This window comes from Wyeomyia smithii, chromosome 1, assembly GCF_029784165.1.
Source record: "Wyeomyia smithii strain HCP4-BCI-WySm-NY-G18 chromosome 1, ASM2978416v1, whole genome shotgun sequence".
Taxonomy (NCBI): Eukaryota; Metazoa; Arthropoda; class Insecta; order Diptera; family Culicidae; genus Wyeomyia; species Wyeomyia smithii.
In genome coordinates this window covers 159184704-159197202 of record NC_073694.1, presented here as the reverse complement: position 1 = coordinate 159197202, position 12499 = coordinate 159184704, and the positions used below count along the sequence as shown (strand labels likewise).

Sequence of the window (12499 nt, the reverse complement as noted above, 5' to 3'; positions counted from 1 at the left end):
GGTTTGCATAATGCACACCTCCATGGTGGCACTTTGGGTTTCACGAAGATGTGAAAATAAGACAAAAAAAAATTTTCCTTTGTCCACAGCGTACTAAGTAAAAATATTTAGATGATAATGAGACATGCTCGAATTATAAATTCCTGGCATGAGAAATAGTCAGAAAGGGTTACAAAGACCATGATTAGCATGATTAGCCTCTTCAAAGTTCACGTAAATTCATACAACCAGTTTAATGAAAAAGTTAGGCTACGAAACATGACTCCATACAACTTAACCCTTTCGAGGAACGCTTCAACCAGTCTTTCCATATTACTTGTGTTGTCTGTAACTTTTACGGCCAATATCTAAGCAAAACAATGTTTCTATACTTCGAAATTTAGAACATAAAAACAAGCTGGTAACCGGCCTCCAAGCATGGCGACAACATGACGGAATGCAGCTACCTTATCATGTCATCAATCACCCACCGGATTCATATCCAACCCGTAGCGGTGACCACGGTGCCGAACAGGCTTCCCAAAGACATCGTCGCTACACTCGAAAACAACGCCGAGTGCCTACCATCGTATAAGGAAAAATAATCAAGATCCCCTTTCCGCTGTGGGAATCGAATCGCTCCGGCTGGGGAGACTAGTTTCGATTCACCTGTTTCTATCTGTCTTGACTTGATCCCGCCAAGGAGAATCATCCTCCACATATGGAGCAAAGGTAATTTCTATTGCCTTAGACAGCTTCCATCGGAAACCCTTTTTCGGATTAATCAATCCTATTCCCCGCACGGCCGTGTCGAAGCTGCCAGGCTGTCTACCAGTTCAGATCGAATCGTATGGGTGTACGTGCACACGCAAACTGTAGACCAAATCGGTTTCCTCAGGATTTATGGTGCTATCAATTTTTATTTTCCATAAAAACAACCCTGCGCCCAACGATGGGATGGATGCGCACCGCAGCAGCAGGCCTACCATTGCCCGAAATGGATAGTGGCATCAGATGCGGAAAATCGTGCAATCATAAACCAACAGACCGCAGGCGCCTCCAACCCCCGGGCCAGTAATTCTGCCGAGAGCAGGTTTCATTTCGCGTTGTCCCCACGTGACATCAAGCGGCCCCAACGGCGAAGACGACAACGATAACCTACGGGGATCGGATTGGATCGTTGTAATTCTTTGGCTACCGTTCGCTTTTTTTTCTGTTGCTTTCTTATTGCCAACTTTGGCTCGTCATGCAAACCGTTGCGCTTTTGTCTACCCCCACCCACCCTTCTTGAGTACACGGCAGCAGCTTAGACTTAGCGGCGTAGCGAGCAACTTGTGCAAGGAAATTCGAGAAGTTTTTGAGAGAAAAAGGAAATATAATCAAATATCACCATATTGGTTCGTTTCCAATGGAGATTGATTTTGCCCTGTCTAGCGGGTATTGCTGACGCTGCAGTAGCAGCTGTACTCGTCCCGTCGGTTCCCAGCTATCAGCCATTGCATGCGGGTACGGTGAAGGAAGATTGACTACGTTTGCGTCTGGATCTATTGAGGCAAACATTTCTATATATAGGGATGATTGGCATCAGAGGAACTGAACATAGTCGAACGAGCTCGGGAGAATTGTAGCGAATTTCTCACATGCAAAAGCACGACGTGCTTTCATCGAAAAGAAGGATTTTTGCAGAATAGAAAATCGCCTGCACATGAAATGTTTAAAATTAATAGAGTGCAACGCTTGGTTCGAATCTTTGCCTCAGAAAGTGGTGGCATTCTTCCGTAGGTTCGTGATCATGGTGCCAATCGCTCCGAACAAACGCCAGCCACTTTGTCCCAGCTAATCGCTCTTGTTAACCAAAGTTCCGCAAAGGAACTTACCCATCCCATATAAACCGACTTCGTAACTCCGTGACCGTTTAGTAAGTCACATGAATAAATTATTGTGTTTACACGCTCCGATTACTGTTCTACTTTTTTTCTGGCTCACTTCTTGAACTCATCCGTCGATGTCGTGTTGATGTTGGCATGACATGCACCACTGCAAGCCTTCCCTCATCTGCAGTTTCTCACATACAGTTTGTGTGGGGTAAAATGTAGATCCCTCTAACCGTGGGAATCTCACATCGTATCGAATAAAATATCCTAATCGTAGGCGCTTTACCCTATCAGCTTCGAGCAACCAAACTGTCATCTCTTATCTCAGTAGTGCATGTCATACTGCAGTCGCACCGAGCGGTTTGCGGTGGCGGTATCTCCAATGGGGTACTCTTTCTGGAACAGAAACCTCTTCTTTATGCTCCCGTGAACAACAACGACGATGCCGGCATCGGCTACATCTTCCGTCAGTCACTCAAAATCGTCGCCGTAAAAGCAGGTAATTGCTACACACGAACGTGAAAACATTCATTTAGCTATAGTGTGCATATTTTCCGCCCTTTTGAGCTGGTTTAATGTTTCGCAGCACGTTACACACAGGGGTACCGAGAGCATTCTTGTGACTATTTAGGCGAACACAGCCCGGCACAAGTACGTTTGATGTACGCATAGCGAAACTGCAATTTACAGGTTGCCATATCAGAAACTCGAACCGAATTGCAACTCGAGGTGGCAGATCAACAAATATAGTTGCGAAACTTGTATAACCAATTTTCGCTGAAACCAGGCCACAAGTGACACGAGGGCTTTGAAAATTAATTTATTTGTGTTAGTTAGGTTAAACGCAGTGATAAAATATCGATAGCATTTGAATTTGTTCCAGTTGGTGGATTTCTCGTTCGCCATGGGGTAACAATTTTTAGAAAAAAAAAATTTAAATTTTGATATTTAAAAATTTGATATTTTAATAGAACTATAGCTTAAAATTTTGCTGGAAACCCCTCTACAAACAGCGCTTTATTATACGGTAAACATGTCGATACAAAGTGTTCAAAATTTTGGCCGCCATTTTGAATTGACCGCCATCTTGATTCCAATTAGTGTTATGCGTTTTTTACCGATTTTAACTCTGAAGCCGCCATTTGAAAGATGAGAAAAAATTTTACAAGATGCATTCAGAAGATTAGGTGAGTCGGGTGAAAAAGATTTCCATCGAGCTAATTTTCTGTAATGAATTTCAACATTTTCAGCACACTTCGCGCGATCAACATCGAACAGTGTTTTCTGCTGCTTCACAGCCGAGCGAAACAAGAGTGGTGAATTACTGTAGAGAGAATACACAGAAGTACACCGAGGTGTGCACTGCTGAGATAAATTCGATTGCATTTGAAGAGCAAACACGCGTGACGGGCGCACAGTGGTCCAGTAAGGCAAAAAGTGGAACTAAATTCCACAACGCCTTTCACCTTCATCCTAGCTTATGCTCCTAGTCTTCGGAACAATTGTTTGTATGAATGACCTGCATAATCGCAAGTTGTCAAAAATAATTAAAAGTTTACTATACTAAAAATAAAAAATAAATTACTTTTTTGTGTTAAGAAATAGATGAATACTTTATTCAGAGAAGTTATAGAGAATTCAAAAATATGAAACTTTTTTGAACGACTTAAAATCCTATCTTCATTCGGTACAAAGTTACAAAGTATATTATATGAAACTTACTTAAAATTTAGTTTTTGGTAATTGGGTACTAAAGCTATACCAGTTTTTATATATCATTTGAATAAGCCGCGTTTTCTGAGCAAAACGTGATTTTTAAAAAATGTTTATCGTTTTCCTTCGATTTTTAAATGAAGAGTAAAAAAACTGCTCGAAAGGTCTAAGTTGACGTTTCGCCCATGTACGGTATATGAGTACGGTAATGACAGTTCATTCAAGGCATTTCGAGCAGTTTTTTATTTTTCATTTAAAAATCGAAGAAAAACGATAAACATTTTTTTAAAATCACGTTTTGCTCAGAAAATGGCACTTTATCAGCTGATATATAAAAATCAGAAAACCGTTTCAAACTTTAGGACCCAATTCACTTTTTGAGGCAAGAGAAATCATGATGTCAATACTTTTTCTTGAAGTTAAACTGAAGTACTATAAACTCTTGCAGGTTCCATTTGTCTAAACCACCCCCCCCCCCCCATATTAGAGTACGGCGAGCATGTGTTACAGTGGGTTTTCATATATTTAAAATACTAACTTTTTTGTGTTAAGAGATAGAGGAATGGTTGGTTTTATTTAGGGAACATACTTAAATGACGTAGTATTTTATTCATGACTTTTAAGCCCCCCCTCACCCTCGTAGCATTTGGTCACAAAGCCTAAACCTCCCCTGAAAAAAAACGTAGCATTCGAATACCCCCCCCCCCCTTCTACGCTTCTGAAAAAACGTACAGAAATACGTGCAGTCAGGTTTTTTTCCACGCGGATTTTTTAATTGACGCGGATTTTTGAATTAACGCGTTTTTTTACGCGATACCGCGCTAATTCAAAAACTTTTTCGCGAATTTTCGAATTACGGTGGGTTTGGAACCAGAAACGTTTAAGTGTTTATCTAGTAGAAGACTTAGTCCAAAAAATACCCACCGCCCTCCAAAAGATCCGGAATGACCGTCAAAGAGGACAATTTTAAATACTGGTTCTAGAGCGTCTCGGGTTTTTTCTAAGCCCTTCTTGCTGGTTCACTTTACGCGGATTTTTGAGTAACGCGGTTTTTACGCGGATTTTTGAATTAGTGCGTTTTTTACGTGGATTTTCGAACTAACGCGGTTTTTTTACGAGGTACGTAAAAAAAAGCTCACTGTTGTATCAACAACAATATCGCACGCAAGCCTGGGGGGCTTATGCGGTCTCGATCAACTAGATTAGTTGAGAGAATTCGGTATCGATATTGTTTTTTGGCACATTTTGCATGTGTAGGATAAGTACAACGATACACCGTGCCCCAGTGCTGAGTCGAGAAAATTTCCAGCTCGAAAAGATCCTCTACCTGATCGGGAATCGAACCCGATGTCACAACCGTGTGGGAGAGCTAGCCGACCGACATCGCTAACCACAGAACCACGGGGACCACACTGTAGTATCATGCATACAAAAAATACCTGAAAAAAACCGTGTCTAATTCAATTTATTTACAACTTATAGACTCGTGACTGCATCTTCTGCCTCGAAGGGCTTGTGTTTTGGTACAAGGCGTAAAGGTGTAAACAACTTAGTATGATCCATGTCTGCAGAAAACACAGGAACTATTCCGGAAATGAAACGAGTATCTTGTAATTTTCACTATTAAAAGTCACAAAAAAGCAACGATTTTTGTATTCAAAACAGATTGTGTGTTTGGAAATCCAAGTGATTGTTTATGTAGCAGAGCTTTTAGAAGATTTCAGAATGCCACATATAAAAACATTTCGACAGATCTCGCTGCAATACTTTGTGCAATGTTTTAGTGTAATTTTAGAATACATTTTTCCTGCAAAAAATCAGTCTTTAAAAAAAATGCTACGTCGATTTTACTACAACCCCCCCTCCCCCCTTGTCACAGCTTGTCACAAAATGATGATATCCCCCCTCCCCCCATAAATGCTACGTCATTTAAGTATGGTCCCTTAGTAAAGTTTTAGAATGTGCAAAAATATGAAATTTTGCTGAACAAACACAATTCCTAGAATTTCATATTAAAAGTTACTTGAAAGTTAGTATTTTGTACTTAACTTTTGTTAATTACTTTTTACAAGAAAGCGTTATTCTAAAAATACATTTGGGCATACAAAATACACGTTTTTGTTGAAGACTACACATATCCAAGACTTCCCCTTACAATGTTATAGCATAATTTAGCTTATTTGATCGATAATTTCAAGAACTCGTGCCACCTAGAACAACATTCTGGTCACACGGTATCAAATATTTTCATTTCAAGTAAACACTGAGGAACAAAACAAGCGCGGTCATTAGATGCAAAAAGTAATAAAATGTTGCTCAAAAGTAACAAAATTTTCCCCGTTTGTGTTGGGTGCACTTATCTCTACAAGCAAATGCATGAAGATCAATAAAAAAGCTTTAGGAAATTGCAACCCACTCTACGACATCTAGTTCTACGCTGTCGTAGGGGTGGTGGGATAGGTCGAATATTTTTTTTACTGGGTGTGTGCTCGAATGTTAACGCTTTACAAATTTGAAACAAAATCGTGTACTTATCTCACTGAAACCTTCAAATTCGTTGCATTTTCTAGCGCCTCCACAGCATGCAGTAATTATTCACACAAAAAAACTTAAAATTCAAAAATGATGAGTAAACAAAAGCCAAAAAGTAAAAGTTGAAATGCAGAAATCGGAAGTCAAAAATTAAAAGTTAATATTCAAAATAAAAAAAGAAATAATCATAACTCAAAAATTCATAAATGAAAAATCAAAAGTACAAAGTCAAAAATCAAAAACCGATAGTCAATAGTAAAAAGTCAAAAGTCAAGACTGAAGGTCAAGAGTGAACTCGATTGTTATAAGTCAAAGGTCTAAGATCAAATATCGAAAGTCAAAAGCTAAAAATTTAAAGTCAAAAGCCCAAAATGATACGCCAGGAATCAAAGGTCAAAAATCAAAAGTCAAAAATAGAAAATTTAAAATCAAGAAGCACCTCTCAAGAGGCAAAAGTCTAAAATGAACGGTCAAAAATTTTAAAACAAAACTAAGCCAAAAATCATTAAACAAAAGAAAAAACAAAATCAAGGTCAAAACTCAATAACCAAAAATTGAAAGTCGAAAGACATAGTCAAAATGTAAAAAGAAAAAGTCAAAACGATAAACCTAAAAGTTAGAAACGGAAAACAAAGGTCTAGAATTAAAAATCAAAAGTTAAAAGTCGAAAGCAAGAAATCAAAAATTTGAAACACAAAGTCAAAGACGAAAATAAATTCAACAAAAAATATTCTATGTAAAATGTAACAAATGAAATCAAATTGAGTAAGAAGGAATAGTTTATTCGGCGGAATTTAGGAAATCTTACTAAAATAATTGAAATTCGAAATTATAGACTTATTATGGAAGTTTCCTGAAATTTAGTTTTTGACGTAAGACTACGTCTTTGTTTTCTGTACTAGAGTACATTTTATAAAATTGAAAATGAAACTGGCAAATAATTCGTCAGATTCCAAACGATTATAGCAAGCGAATGACTTAATGCATCTTAGCCATTTATCTATCCACCGAGATAGATAAAATGTGTGACAATTTCTGATATAATGTTTAACATTGTTGCTTTACTGCTTAATGGTGAAAATAATTGAAAAATTCCAAGATTTGCTTCTTGCCTTGCCTTGCTTCCCGAGCACGGATAACAATAACATGGACGGAATAAATTCCACTGCCTACATATGTCGACTCAGCAAAGTGTATTGTTTCGTTTCCCATTCTCGAGTCTGCGTCGCCCCGCCTACATCACAAAAATCTACGCTCAACTCGATACAAAAGACTGCGTGTAAAAAATTGAACTTTATTTTTGTTCGTCACACGGTAGCGAGTGGAGCCTACAGTACAGCTGTTAGAGGTACGCGACATCAGAAAAGGAGAGCTGATTACAAGTCAACCTTCAGGCACTGCGGAGCAACTTACCTTCATTCTGCATACTGCAACAAGAGGAACCATCGAATATTTTACTGGCACAGTTAGCGGATGGCAGAGCGTAGAGCAAATTTATTATGTGCGGCTATGGGAAATATTCAATGCTACCGGTGTGGCACAATCATCAGCGTTCTGTAGCACGCATTTCTAGTTGAAAATTATAAAATCCGTTTTTTTCTTTTCAGAACTATGAAAGGTTGAAGATAAAAGTTATGAGAATTTTCGCAACTACTACTAGTGTAAAATATTCATGTATTTCTCAATAATCATTTTTACAATAACAGCACCAAAGGAGAACGGCAGTGTTACCTATGAACAGTTTGTCGCAGCAAGATACAACCCTCATTTTAAGAACTTTCACTGCGAAACCGAGTAATTTTCCGGTTCAATTGTTTCTTTGTGAGCACAAGTCGAACACCGGTGTCGGTCCAATAACCAGGGTAATTTTCGCATCAGGAAAGCACAAATATTTTTTTGGTGCCCATGAAAATCACTCAGTAGTATCGAAGGTGTTTTGCTTCGTTTCTCATTCTCGAGTCTGCGTCGCCCCGCTTACATTGCAAAAATCTACGTTTCAATCGATACAAAAGACTGCGTGTAGAAAATTTAACTTCATTCTTGTTCTTAACACGAAAACAAGTGGAGCCCTTATAACTGTTAGAGATACACGGTGAATAACAGGCGTAGTGACATCTGTTAAACAAGAGTTAAAATCAATATATTCATTTATACTACGTCACAATTTTGCACAACCCCTAGGCAGTATTCCTTGTAGTATTTGTACTTAACTTTTGTTAGTGGCATTTTAGAAAAAAACATTGTTTTAAGGAACTCTTTGCTCATCTAAATTTTAATGTATCTTAAAGCAATACGTTTATTCTGATAAAATCCAACATGGCGGCGCAAATTATTGTGTTTATCAGTATCTACCAATATGTTCTATATATTTCATCTTATTTCACATATTTCCAAAAAGAATTTCCTTCGATAACTGTTAAATTGTCTATTTGTTATCTTTCTTTCAGGTAAGAAACGAAGTGATTCACGGCTGATTCTCTGCAAAAAAAGCATAAATTGAGGTAATCGTAATATAATTTAACACGCTCGTTTCTGAGTGTCCCTCACCGCTAACGTGGCTCGAAAAGCATTCATGCATGTGGCAAAATTACCTTCTAATTGCTTCGACAACCGTCACCAACAGCACTTTCACGTTACAACGAAAGCTAAGGAAAAGTGCTTACTTACTTACTTGAGCTCAATTCCTCAAGACCGGAAGCAGTTCATCGCTCATAAATCGCGGCACTGTTACCGCCGAGGCTGGTGGCAACTGTTCCTTCGCCCGTTATCACCCGTGGGGAAAATTTGTCAGCTTCCTAGCAGCAAGCGCCCCACGTGCATTGCCTTATTGCGAGAAGCATCATCCTTCAACCGGGGACGCTTATTAGTCGAAATGTTACTTTAAGTTTGTCCATGCTAGGAGGGAAGCAGTGCACCATATGGTGATTTTTTGTGGACGTTTTCCTTAAAATGTCGTCCATTTTATTAGGTGTTTTAGTGAAGAAAACCAACAGAAAACCAAAGCTCATCCCGTACTCGAAGTTGATTTATTTGCTTCCTGCTTTTCGGAACAATTTTCATCAGTATGCATCCAACGAATGTAGAAGTCGAGTTACATTTTTTTTTGCAAAACTCAATTGAATTTTAATGATCACCTCAATAACGCTTCGCTTATTGTCTAACTCTAATCTACCAGAAAAGCGATTCCACTCAGTATTAAACAAATAACATTTCCCTATGCATTTTGTCGCTTTCTTCGACATCAGCTTATTTTCCTTCTACTGCTGCAGCTACTGCTGTCTTCGAATGCTACTGTAAGCCTCAGCAGTATTTTTGTCCCGGTATGTTGCCAGTATCAGCTGGGTATGGCTCGTAGTAAAGTTTCGCGATTCACTTATTAAAACGATATTTCATCGCAATCTGAGACCCTCCCGGTCTACCCCCGGGGCTGTACATACTTCGGGGAAAATTATTGAACCGGGTTGCGAAGGGTCGACTAAATTGCATTCTTAGAAGGGGTCTATTTTTAAGAAGAGAATCCAAAATAAAATGTAAAAGTATGGAACTTTCCAGCGGAAATCAATAGGAGGCACACAATTGAAACAACTGTTGAAAAATCTTAGGTTAAACTTTTCTATTACGAACACTATAGATAGCCCTTATGATCTATTAAAGATGAATTAATTTCAGACTGTTGAAGCTTCATTTGTTATAACTACATACTCTAAAATTGCAACTGTTGCATTCATTTCAGCAAGCTGCAAACTGTTTTCTGTTATTCAATCCCTGATCGGAATGCTTTAATACAACTTCCTAGAATGGAAACCCGATACCTACTGCGTCCGTTGACTTGTTCTGGCCTGGCAGATTTTTTGTTCTACTGACTATCGTGGACTTTTGTATTCGTCAAAACAGGCAAAGTTAGATAAAATTGTTGTGACAACTCGCTCAAACTTTTCAACATTCAGCATCTTTATGTTTTTTTTTGTTTCCCAACAACAAAGCACGGGTTCACGCACCTTAATGTTTTTAATCATTTTTTAACCATTCAAACCGAACCTTCCATGTGCCGCACTAAGTTGATCAAATTATTCGATCAAAATTAACCGCTTCACCTGCCTGTCGGTCTATCGTAGTCTACTGTTGGCTAAGGTGAAACTTTATCGGGCTTCGCTTCCTCATCAATCGTACCATATGGTTCTAGAATTGGAGAATATTGTGCGGATCACGTTTCTTCGTTCTACCCAAAACTAGCAATTCCTCCAACTTGGGCTTCGTCGCATCGCCGTCATCTTCCGTCCATTTAATTTTTTTTTTCTCATTTTGCTTAGCGTTTCTCAAAACGAAATATGAACAGACGGCCAGCAACGGACAGGATGGACGGTAAGCTGAGAAAGATAGATGAAGCAGCAGGGTAAAACAACGACGAAATTGATCAAAACTTTTACACTCGATTAAGCTTGCCCTGATGATGCTGAAAGATGGCTGCTTCCTACGCTACCGCACCGCCGCCGCCGTCACAGCCGCCACTGAATCGACGCATGTCTTGAGGTTTTGCCGTTTAATCGGTACCGGTTTTACAGCAATCAACCTCCTCCGCAGCCATCCGCTCCTGCTTGCTGCTGCTGCTCATTGCGGTATCGATGCGAGCAGTTACGAATCAAAACTTCGAACAATCTGTCTTCGGTGATTGTTCGGAAACAGAGGCAGCTAATGCCTCTCCCTGACACATTTGATTGGAGCACTAAATTTCGTTTCCGAAAGCAAGCGTAATCTGGCGTTGGATTGCGTTTGCAGGTGGATTGGATGATGGCTGTGATAAATTCGTTTGTTCAAAGTTTTCCGACTCGGGTACTAAGAAGTTTAGACCCATATAACTTCTATATAGGATGTGATAGAGTCCAATAGTAGGAGTCAGATTCGATTTTTGATTTTAGGAAAAATCGATTTGCGTCTGTGCTGGTATTTTTGGCCGTGATATTATGAAAAAAAGATAGTTGCAACTATCTTAGTTTCGGGATCTAAAAGGTGTAAGCTCTACCAACCTCCCGAAGACCCTCAACAGAATGACTGAGCACTTGAAGTACATTTCAGAGAAAATTTCCATCCGCCTCAAAAGAATATTAGGAACTTATGAATTCTATTATTATTTTTAGACTTTCAATTCATTTGATATATTCATATAAAAAATTAACCCCTATATAATACGATGTTACATTCATAAAGTATAGGAGAGGCAAGATAACTAAATGAAGAAATGAATAAATAAATCTTATCATATATATGTGTGTCAAAATATAGCTCAAAAGTTGTTGACAAAATGTCAAGCTAAATATATAATAATATGAAATAATATGTTAATCGATCGCCTCCATAAATGCAACACCAAGTAAACTAACCTAGAAATGATGATAATAAATTACAAAACATAAGCAAAAACAAAGATATTCATTTGCATTGCAATTGCTCCACTCACAGTAGAAACTGCAGCAATGTCTGCCCACTCGGACATGCACACAAGCTTTCATGCAAGCCTTCATGTGGGAAGCAAATGACGTTACTTTTGGTTGTCACTTCAAATTTATGAAGTACAATTTTGGAAATGACAAAAAGACCAATTTTAAACTACCTCCTGCCTGTGCACTATATTTATCTTTAACAGCATCGTTTTAGTGTTCATTTCCACTATCACGCGTGATTCCGTAATCCTAATTACACCGGTAAAATTAGTTTTGTTTACTAGCCGATGGAGGATTGACTCTGTACTTATAAAAGCAGTGTTGGCGATCTGATTTTTAGAAAAATCGAACACATATATGTGTAAAGAATATACAGTTTGTTCGAGAGAGCTTCTGCTACTCGAAATAAAAATATTCAATCAACTTTAAGAAATGCAGTTGATCCAATACTGTTGAACCAAAGTTTGCATTGAAGGGCATATACACGTATTATTATTACCGAGTTTCAAGTTATTTTTAATTCGAAATCCACAACAAGAGACTGTGCGCTTGAAGTTGTTGAGCAATCACGATATCAAAGAAATGTTCACATTTTCCAGAAAGATTAACCCAAAAAGTCAAAACCGGAAATCAGTTATACCTTTTCATTATAAAATTATAATTGCTCCTCTCACTCCAGACCAAATTAAAATTAACTTCCTCTTGAACAAATCAAAGCTTTTCTCCTATCGCATTTGATCTTAAATTTGGGTAGGATTTAATTCAGGATGCATTCAGGTTCTTGATCCATCTTTCGATTCAAAGTTGATTCAAAAATCTATTTTCTTCAAGTCTTGTGTCCTTACTTAAACTCGAATATCATTATATTGTTCGAGTCTTTCTTTCAGAAAGTTCAGTTCAGAAAACCACCACTTTTAGATAAAAATTCGGTCTATTTTCTTCAAATTTTAAGGATTCAATTTC

General features: G+C 38.3%; 1 protein-coding gene and 1 long non-coding RNA gene across 2 annotated transcripts in view; both read left to right on the top strand.

Moving 5' to 3' along the window:
- Positions 1–12499, top strand: part of LOC129719095 (calcium-activated chloride channel regulator 1-like) — a 121462-nt gene that overhangs the window by 17273 nt on the left and 91690 nt on the right. The window lies entirely within an intron of this gene.
- On the top strand, positions 2225–3386 carry LOC129719096 (uncharacterized). The gene is made up of 3 exons (XR_008727127.1): positions 2225–2352; positions 2421–3040; positions 3104–3386. It is a non-coding gene; the product is annotated as an uncharacterized LOC129719096 (long non-coding RNA).